This window comes from Macrobrachium rosenbergii, chromosome 31, assembly GCF_040412425.1.
Source record: "Macrobrachium rosenbergii isolate ZJJX-2024 chromosome 31, ASM4041242v1, whole genome shotgun sequence".
NCBI lineage: Eukaryota > Metazoa > Arthropoda > Malacostraca > Decapoda > Palaemonidae > Macrobrachium > Macrobrachium rosenbergii.
Genome location: NC_089771.1, coordinates 32,599,507 through 32,610,383, shown reverse-complemented (window position 1 = coordinate 32,610,383; position 10,877 = coordinate 32,599,507). Strand labels below are relative to the sequence as shown.

The 10,877-nt window shown below is 39.8% G+C and overlaps 1 protein-coding gene across 7 annotated transcripts in view; it reads right to left on the bottom strand.

Annotated features, from left to right (window-relative positions):
- ena (enabled) overlaps positions 1-10,877 on the bottom strand; it is a 205,831-nt gene that overhangs the window by 167,906 nt on the left and 27,048 nt on the right. The gene's annotated exons all lie outside the window — the stretch shown is intronic.

The window sequence follows — 10,877 nt, the reverse complement described above, 5'->3', positions numbered from 1 at the left end:
CATTAAGAAACAGCTGTGTGGGCAGCTTATGTGGCATACATGAACCGACAAAAAAGCTTATGACCGAAATGATAGATACGCGATGTGGAATGCGATAAGGTGTATATGGTAACTGAGAATGTCTAGATTTTTTATGATAAAACTTAACCTTCTGTTGGAGTCTGTGAATGAGGGAGAGACTGATTTAATGAAAGTGTGAGTTTCTTTAATATTACTAAAAGGAAAGGGGAGGTGTGGGTACAATTTTGTGGCATAAACAGGCAGTAAATAACGCAGGTGACCAGTTGATCATTGTAGATGAAAGAAATGTTTGATAATTGTAGATGAAATAAATGTTTGATAGTGAAGAAGAGACTCTGCAGGGATTCTTGAACACAACTCTGAGTTCTTGTACAAAGAAAATATATTTATAATGACAAACTTAAGCCGAGAAATGGAGCAATGAATAAAGTGATCAGGACTGAAAAAAAAAAAATTAGAGTAATAAATGTTAATCAGATGGTCTCTTCTTAAGCTTCCATATGATTTCAAGACCATATTTTAGCCAGGGCCAAAACCTAGTGCACAGCGGCGGCCGGATATAATCAAACTGTCCACAGGCCGTGGGAGGCCCGAGTTCCTGGGTAATGGTCGGGACAGAGAGGCTAAGATGAACACGCTCACAGGGACAGATATACAGAATGAACCCCCTCTGATATAGTCGAAACATACTCGAGTTGGCACTGATTTTGCAGATAGTAAGTTCCTCCTCCTCCTCCTCCTCTTCCTCCTCCTCCTCCTCCTCCTCCTGCCACCAGAAGTTGTAAACACCAACAGCGTGGAAGAGTTTAAAAGAAAGCTAGACAAAGCTGTTGAAGAGTTTAAAAGCCAGACAAAATCATTAGAAGAACACTGTGAACGAACAGTAAAACCCGCTCCTAGAGATAAGTGAGCACATGATGTCTCCTCGGACGGACTAATAAGTCTCTGAGACACACTGATCCTTGTAACTCTCTCTCTCTCTCTCTCTCTCTCTCTCTCTCTCTCTCTCTCTCTCTCTCCTGAATAAACTTTTATAACACTAAGACAGACCCTTTATATCTCCAATGAGAGCCATAAATAATTCCCTTTAATTACACAGCTATATACATGCAACACCTCTCGTGGCCAACTCGGCGACGAGACATGGCTCCAAACTTACCGATGACCTAAAATATTGAAGTGATTTAAATTCTTCTCATTAAAAATCTAAACATGCTTTTTAAGTTTCTCTAGGGTGACCTTTCAAACAGCAATGCATTCTATAGAACCATTTCAAAGATTTCTGCTCAAACAGTTAAACAGCAAAATATAACAGAGTAAAACAGCAAAATACAACACAGTTAAGCAGCAAAATACAGCACAGTTAAACAGCAAAATACAACAGGGTAAAACAGCAAAATATAACAGAGTAAAACAGCAAAATATAACAGAGTAAAACAGCAAAATATACGGGCAAAACAGCAAAATATAACAGAGTAAAACAGCAAAATATAACAGAGTAAAACAGCAAAATATAACAGAGTAAAACAGCAAAATATAACAGAGTAAAACAGCAAAATACAAGATTAAAACAGCAAAATATAACAGAGTAAAACACCACAATAACAGAGTAAAACAGCAAAATATAAGAGTAAAACAGCAAAATGTAACAGAGTAAAACAGTAAATTAAGAGAAAAACAGCAAAATGCAACATTTGATTCCACTGACTCGTAGGAGCAGAAATGCAAAAATAAATCTTTTTACTCCATTCTCAATTAATGCGTTCTAATTCCCCAACAAAAACATTCTTAAAAAAAAACAAAACTATTCTTCCTGTACTATAATGGACATTTCATCTAAAACATGTCTCACTCCTTTAAAAAAAAACAGTTCTTTCCATTTTTCTAAGAATATAAAACAAAACCCTAAACATTCTGGTACACAAAAAGTCGTGTATTACAACTTAATGACAAGACGCCGACAAAAAAGAATGGGGCGGGGGGCGCCACCCCCTCCCGGCTTCCCCCACCCCCTCCTACCGTTGGCAAGCACTCTATTTCCAGAATGATAAAAAGGTGGGCGAAAATGCGTTTTTCGCACCGTATTTAGAGAGAGAGAGAGATAGAGAGAGAGAGAGAGAGAGAGACTCTTTGAAGTTGCACAAACGCAAACACACATTAACTAGGCCCTGAAGTGCGTGATTCAAGCATGGCTTAGGTAGAGACAATACGCAGACTGGAACTCTAGTCCGTCAGCCTCCTTTGAACCCTCTTCTCGACCACAAAGTTCCAAGAAATTTCAAGAACGTGAAAAGGAAAGACAAAAAAGCCTCTTAAGAAAGGATCAAAGGACCGGTACCTGAGCCTCAAGGCTAAAACAGGATGGAGAGAGAGAGAGAGAGAGAGAAGAGAGGAGAGAGAGAGAGAGAGAGAGAGAATTGCACATACAGAGAGAGAGGTACAGACAGAAAATTAATAATCTTTTTTCCAATATACACTGGGTATTCTACAATGCAAAAATTACAAATACATACTTACATACATACATACATACAGAGAGAGAGAGAGAGAGAGAGAGAGAGAAGACGCGAACAAACATCTAAAGAACACTGAGGTACATGACGTTACACCAAGAGAAATTCACCAAACAATAAATTTTTACCTTTTTAAAAATAGCAGCAAAAAACACGTACACATTAAAATTACATTTTTGAATACAACTTAATATGCAATTGATAATCCTCGTAGAAAACTCAAAAAATGTATAAAAATAAACCTAAGAAACGTCTCCACCAATTTCCTTGGAGAAGCGTTTCTACCAATTGCTTTAAACATGGACATACAAGAATAAATACATTAATATGACATATTAATACGACAGGATAAAAAATTCCGATATTTCACTGGCGTGAAAACCCATAACAAACCTTCACGAACTCTCTAAGGCGAGAAAAAGACTAAAATATGAATAATAACAGACAAATACGAATAATAACAGACATTCAACAGCTTTATTATTAAGCGAGGCAATGAACCAGACGGGCGTATGTATGTGTGAGAAGAGGCGGCGCGTGGGTGTTCCGCCACGTCCCAAACCGCCTATCATTTGAACCATCGTCCAGCCCATTGATCACAAAATACACACACACACACATACACACATGGCGGCATAATACTAAGGCAGCCCTTGCCGTGATCACAAAATACACACACACACACATACACACATGGCCGCATAATACACGTAGAGGCAGCCACAATGTGGTTACAGTGAGACCAATAAATGGCAGGCATTTAACACTTCGCCAACGCATATATGACGAGTCAGTCACCTAAACCCCCCTCCCCCGCCTCCCCAACCAATCGCCCCCGCGAACCTGAATGTCACGAGAGACTAAAATAACTCTGCGAGCGATAACGTAGACTCAGGCTGTCGCATCCTGCGGTGAATAACTTGACGGGAACAACAAGATAATAATAATAGTGATAATAAGATAGGATACAGAATTTAGGCCAAAAGCCAAACGCTGGGACGTATGAGGTCATTCAGCGCTTCAAGGGAAATTGAGAGTAAAAAGGTCTGAAAGGTGTTACAGGAGAAAAACCCCGCAGTTGTTAGGAGAGGGTGGAAAGTAAGATGGAAGAAAGAATATGGACGGAGGTACAGTAAATGGAATGAAAGGGGTTGCATCTAGGGGGCCGAAGGGACGCTGCAAAGAACCTCAAGTTATGCATACAGTGCACCGCATGAGGTGCACTGACGGCATTACCCCCTACAGAGAATAAGTAAGGAGACGAACTGTGACGCCGCTCTCAGGACGAAAACGAAAATTAAACAAAGCGTAATATTGCAACATCAATCTCGAGATCAACATGAAAACTACAAAAAGCATAATACTTAAATATAACGAATAACAAAAGAAGTCAGGCACGAAATGTTAATTTTCGGCTATTCTGAATCAAATAGACGGATAATTTTATATACATTATTATTAACGAGATAGAACTGACCTATCCCGGATATCTCCTTTTATTTGTATTTGGAGCCTCATTAACTGTTTGTTATTAACAAGCCCACAATAGGGACCATTGACCTGAAATTCAAGCTTCAAAGAATATTAAATTGTTCATTGGAAGAAAGCAAGAGGAATGTGGAAATACAGAATGAAGAGACACCACTTATTAAAAAGAAAAAATTAATTTACAAATAGATAAACAGATAAAAAAGCATTAAAATGCAAGCAGAATACCATTAGGGTATTAATTCCCTGCACTTCGCTTGAACTTCTGAAGTTTCAACTGCACGAAACCCTCATTAAGGAGGTTGTTCCACAGTCCAACGGTGTGGGGAATAAAGGACCTCTGGATCTCTGGAGAAGTTCGACAGCGAGGGCGAAACATTTGCTGCATATTGGTGCTGCTGCTGTTGAGCAAAGAAACAGTTTCAAGAACGAACTCCGTGATGATGAAAATATCGTCGTCGCAGCCATTATCAAAACACGCGGATATCAGCTGAGGCGAATTTCGGCTCAAAGACCTTGTTATGCCTGATACCGGATGCGACCCGCAAAAGCTAAAACTGCCGTGTAATGCGTTTTTTTTTTCTTTTTTTTTGTTCATTGTAACAGGATGGATTACGAGCGTAATGGCAAATGTGCTCGATGCAGTAACGTTTGTACATTATACTGCAAGGGAAAATTAAACAAATGAAGTAACCAGCAGAGAAGTAGATTTAAGTAACATAGGCTATATAAACGCAAGCGCACACATATATATATACATATACATACATGTGGATGTGTTTTCTTCTCAACCCCAATTCCCGATTCCTTCCATATTCAACCCGAACGGTAAACACAACTAAACAGCTAAGAGACATTTTTAAAAGACAGCATCTGGGAATGACATTAGCATCAAATGGCTCTTACCATGATGACTGCCATTTGGAGAATATATAGATCCTTCCATTCCAGTCCATTATGTCATTACCGCGCCCAGAGAGAGAGAGAGAGAGAGAGAGACTGTGGGAAATATCACACAACGAAAAGTAAATGGACTCATTATTAACCGTAACGGGATTCGATAAGCGATGCTACAGAGGCGATGGTATCCTGTTCTCTCTCTCTCTCTCTCTCTTCTCTCTCTCCTCTCTCTCTCTCTCTCTCTCTCTCTCTCCTTCGGGTTTGATGTAGCTGAACCTATTTCTCTCACTCTGTCTCTCTCGTTCGGGAATGACGTACCTGAAACTCATTCTCTCTCTCTCTCTCTCTCTCGTTCGAGATTGACGTACCTGAACCTCTCTCTCTCTCTGGTTTGACGTACCTGAATCTCTCTCTCTCTCTCGGGTTTGATGTACCTGAATTTCTCTCTCTCTCTCTCTCGTTCGGGATTGACGTACCTGAACCCCACCCCTTTTCTCTCTCGTTCAGGATTGATGTAACTGAAACACTCTCTCTCTCTCTCTCTCAGCAATCCTGCAGTCCCCCTCCCCAAAAAAGAATCCTTTCACGTAGCGTAAACTCCTGGTGTTCCCTCCTGCCGACGAAACGGCAACGCAGGCCAGGGGTCAATTAAAAGTCCCGCCACAGAGGAAAAGGAAAACGCACTGAAACAGCAGCCTCTATTGTCCGCCGAAATTATCAGGCGGCTTCAGGCCTGATTCCAACGGTGATCCCTGAAATTTCAGGGGACGGGGTTCCTGCGGCTATGTGCGCGCGATGCTTTTGTTCCGCCTGTGTGGAGACTCCGGTAGTGAATGTTCAGATTTTATAATAATTTTTGTTTTGTTTACCCAGTTCCGTGTGAATACTTAGTTCAATAGGTCTTCATCTACCAGTAATGATAATAATAATAATAATAATACAATAATAATAATAATAATAATAATAATAATAATAATAATATATATAAACAGGCAGACTGCAGCAAGTGAATGTTCTATTCCATGATATTTTGTTTGGTTGAAACATAGTTCCATACGAATAGGGTTCATCTTCTGAATAATAATAATAAAAATAATAATAAAAATAATAATTTAATAATATAATAATAACAATAGTATATTTATATATATATATAAATAATATATATATATATATATATATATATATAAATATATATATATATTCATTCTGGTAAGCAAAAGGTTAACAGACAGACAACCAAAACAAACCAACTCGACCTCTAAGAGCGCGGAGCAGCAGAAGTATAACTACGACAACGCGACAATGGGCTTAAATTAATGATAACAATTCGCCTTAAAGAAAGAAAAAAAAAATAGGCAAGATCACTGAAGCAGCCGGGTGTGTGTGTGTGTGTGTGTGTGTGTGTGTGTGTGAGTGCGTGTGTGTGTGAAGGGGCATGCGCGCGCGCGCGCAAAAGCGCTCCGCTCATGACGTTAACCTTGAAAATCAAAGCGGTTGGGTCATTGACTCTCCGGGGCCGACCGAATCAATGGCTGAATTAGCCGCACATGCAACGCACGCATATGACACACGCACATGAGTCCATACACACACACACACACGGCATTATCCCATCAGCAGCCCTGGCCGGCACTTTTATACATTTGCACAATTTATGCATTCACACAACTTATACATTCGGATCGATTTTCGGAATCTAAAAAACCTGATACTGTTGTCACGTCATGGCGAAGTTCTTTTTCTTTTTTGTTCCTGGTGTCGTGAAAACAATTTCGTGGCTCCCCCTTCCCCCCGCCCCAAAAAAAAACAGTCCACCGATTTCCAATACGGCACTGATGCCTAGCTGAGAGCCTACCCTTAAATTCAATATGTAATTCAATATATTTTTCGCCTGTCAAAATGTTCATGGATACCAATACCGAATGGCGTACAATAGACGTGTATATTAATATTACATCATTATATTTACGTACAATATTACTGGGACCGGAATACTATACATCTCAAACCAGTCTTGAAGTTAAAGCAGTCGAGCCCAGGGGTTAAAAATCCTCTTATTTAGGCAATGTCTTCATTAAAATAACTATACTATATTATATATATATATATATATATATATATATATATATATATGCCTTTACTATATATATATAAATACCTCGTGCTAAAAAAAATAAGCTTAAAATTGAATGCGTGAAGAGAACTTAAAGTGAATTTCCCTAAAGATGTTTTATATTGTTTAAACTCACATCATTTTTGTTCTTTGCTTTTCATCTGACCAAGAAATATGTACACTAACCACATATACCTGTAAAGATCAACACACTACACGCAGCAATGGCCTCTCAGACAGGTTCCCATACCAAGATCTATACCGAGACGTCATAGGTATACCGGTATTCATAACAAACATAGATACATACGGTAACTATAAGACCCCGGAAATAATTATGCAATAACGCACAGGCCACAACCACAAAAAAAATCTTACGCGATACCATAACATTAGCAGAAACACAAATGTCACAAATTAGCATAATTACAGTAATGGTATACCTACATATAGATACAAAAAAGTATTGGCGAATGAGGCGAGGATAAAAGTACTGGCGAATGAGGCGAGGATAAAAGTACTGGCAAATGAGACGAGGTTATGCCACGTTCATCTGTATTTGATAAATGTTACACACGACCGCTGTAAACGCTGCTGACATTACAAACACCGTCGCTCGTTGTGGTCCCGATGCCAAATACCTCCTGTACCGTGCATGGCAAATCAAGTAGGGAAGGAGAGAGAGAGAGAGAGAGAGAGAGAGAGAAGTACAGCATGAATTTCTTTGTATATTTTAGTAAGGGTGTGTAGTTCAAGCATGAATTTCTTTGTAGACTTTCTGAGAGAGAGAGAGAGAGAGAGAGTATACTTTTCTGTGTAGAAGCATGAATTTCTTTGTAGACTTTCTGAGAGAGAGAGATTTAAAGCATCAATTTCTTTGTATACTTTAGTAAAAACGAGAGAGAGAGAGAGAGAGAGTGAGAGAGGTGGGTAGGGTTGGGGTGGGGGCTACGAACATTCTTTACCCCCTGTATTTTTGGCACGGGATCTATTGCAGAAGAAGCGGTGGCAGCAGTTGGGTCCACCCCGCCCAACCTCACCCAAACCCAAGACCCAACCCATCCTGGGACCGCTGAAGACACCGTCGAAAATAACGGTCCCTAAATTTGTCCAAAGATAAAAAAAAAAAAAATAATAATAATAATAATAATAATAAATACATATGATGTTTTTCTTCTAAAAATAACTAAATAAATAAACACCAATGATGTTTTTCTTAACATTATTTTAATAATTCATATCTGCTGTATGTCACGACATCCTTCGTATCACTCGATCTCTCAGGCCTCATTGTAATCCATTCCCGTTCTCATAGGACCCCCAAACGCGCTTTACAAGGACGTTGGCTCCGTACCCAAGGCGGCGCCCCCTCCCCACAAACACACACAGACAGTTACGGGTGTTTTTGTTAACACTGTCTGGCATTCAGCGTTGATCACCCGCCCAATTCCTGACCAGACCCAATGTTGCTCAAGTTCACCGATTGGGAGAGACGGAAACGTGCAGCGGACAGGTTGCTAGTTAGTGATTAAAATTCAATTCGACATTTGGGGTCCTTTCTTTCCTAATTTATTTTATGTTACATTTTTGCCTACAATGAAATTAATTTTTGTATTAAATCTTTTTTTAATTTTGTTGTGTTAACATATACGTGATTAGAGGATTAAAATGATACATCCACCTATTAGTGAATAACTGAATTATTTCGTATCTACTTCTATTTCTGTATCTATGTCTAATTCTAAGTCTACGACAATATTAGTGCAATTTATCGCCTTAACAATAAACGGGAAAATGAATGACAAAAAAAATCCTATACCCCAAAGTCTATGTTATTCTCTCTCTCTCTCTCTCTTTTCTCTCTCTCTCTCTCTCTCTCTCTCTCTCTCTCTCACACACACATAAACACACACATAATCGAGTTGGACCCCAAGATATATAACTCTAAAACCTATGTTATTCTTCTCTCTCTCTCTCTCTCTCTTCCACACACACACACATACTTGGAATAGACATTGACATAACTCCTCTCTCTCTCTCTCTGTCGCCCCCTGCAGTTGCATGAACTTGGCCCAGAAAACCTTCACGCAATAAAGACCACAGTGGAGAAACCAGCCATCCTGAATCCATCAGGAAGCAATATAGAAAAAGCCCATAGAGGTGTGGAGCCGGAAAATTGGTGGAAAAATAAAGGGTAAATTGAAAGAGAGATTGTATACATGTTTGCCACAAACAAGACGATATGGGAATGAATGTGGAATGGAATATAGGATTTAGGCCAAGGGCCAAGCACTGGGACCTACGAGGTCATTCGGCGCTGAAAGGGAAACTGCGAGCAGAATGGCTTGAAAGGTGTAACAGGAGGAAAACCTCGTAGTTGCACTACGAAATTGTTAAGAGAGGGGTGGATAGCAAGATGGGAGAGAGAATTTGAGTGGAGGTACAGTAAAAGGAATGAAAGGGGTTGCAGCTAGGGGGCGAAGGGACGCTGCAAAGAACCTTTCTGTAAGTAATGCCTACAGTGTACCGCGTGAGGTGTAGTGACTGCACTACTCTCCTACGGGGGGAATGAATGTATAAATAAATGTAATTTCTTCATGAATACAAAAAGGCATAAGATGATAAAACTTCACTAAAATCGACGACGAGGTTCAAAAACTCTAAAAATAAACATCAGTACACGTTAATACATAGAAAACGGGAAATGAACAACAACTATACAAAAAAACTTCCATTCGAAAGAAAAAAAAGTCACGCAACCGTTGTTCAAGCTCCTAACAAGATGGTGACCTACCAATTCACTCAACATATTGTTTCCTAAATTCGGGAATTAAATTACAGAGCGACTTCCTCTCAGGCAAGAGACACGGGGTCTGTGTTTTGTTGCTTTGAAAGTCGCCGAACTTTTAAACGGGGTATATATTCCCTGGATTTACTATCCAATTCAGGGAAGAGAGTCATTGTTTTTCTCAAATATCTCTCAAACTAATTATTTGATCGAAATGGTGCTTTGACACGGTGTACAAGACACCTCCCGCTAATTTTTGGCAATGTAGTGCATTGTCAAACGGCTTTGAATTCGTTTGCTCTTGACAGATAGTGTTATGGCTTGCCTAAACTATGCATTCAGACATCCTTTATCCCCATCATCCCTCCCTCTCCTTCCCTCCTCATCCATCCCTCTCCTTCCCCTCCTCATCCCTCCCTCAGCCCGTTGGCCTCCCCATCTCCCCCTTCTGTCTATGGGAGATAGCGGACGTTCGATTGCGTAGATAAGTCCTGCTGACTCATGCAACTTTTCCTTTAAAAGTCAAGGGTAAACTAACTAACACCATTTGGCAATGTGCTACATTACCAGAAATTAACGAGAGGTGTCTTGTACACTGTGTCAAAGCACCATTTCGATCAAATCATTAGTTTGAAGGATATTTGAGAGAAAAAAAAAAAAATGACTCGCGGTGCCTGAAATGGATAGTAGCGGTCTCCTTAAGGTTAGGTTTTGCTCGGTGCGATATCACGATTATCGTTCTACGATATCTTGAACTGACTCACTGGCACTTCATTCGAGAATTGACTCTCTTTCGACTTGACCAAAAACCAAACCAACATCGTTAAAAACAAGTAAAAAAATGCGCCGAGGTTTCTTTGGCGCAATCGAGTTTTCTGTACGGCATATAATCAAGGCCACCAAAAACTGATCTTCAGGTGGTCTCGATATAATGCTGTATGAGCCGCGGCCCATGAAACTTTAATCACGGCACGGTGGTGGCCTATCTTATATAGTTGCCAGAAACACGATTATGGCTAACTTTAACCTTAGGTAAAATAAAAACTACTGA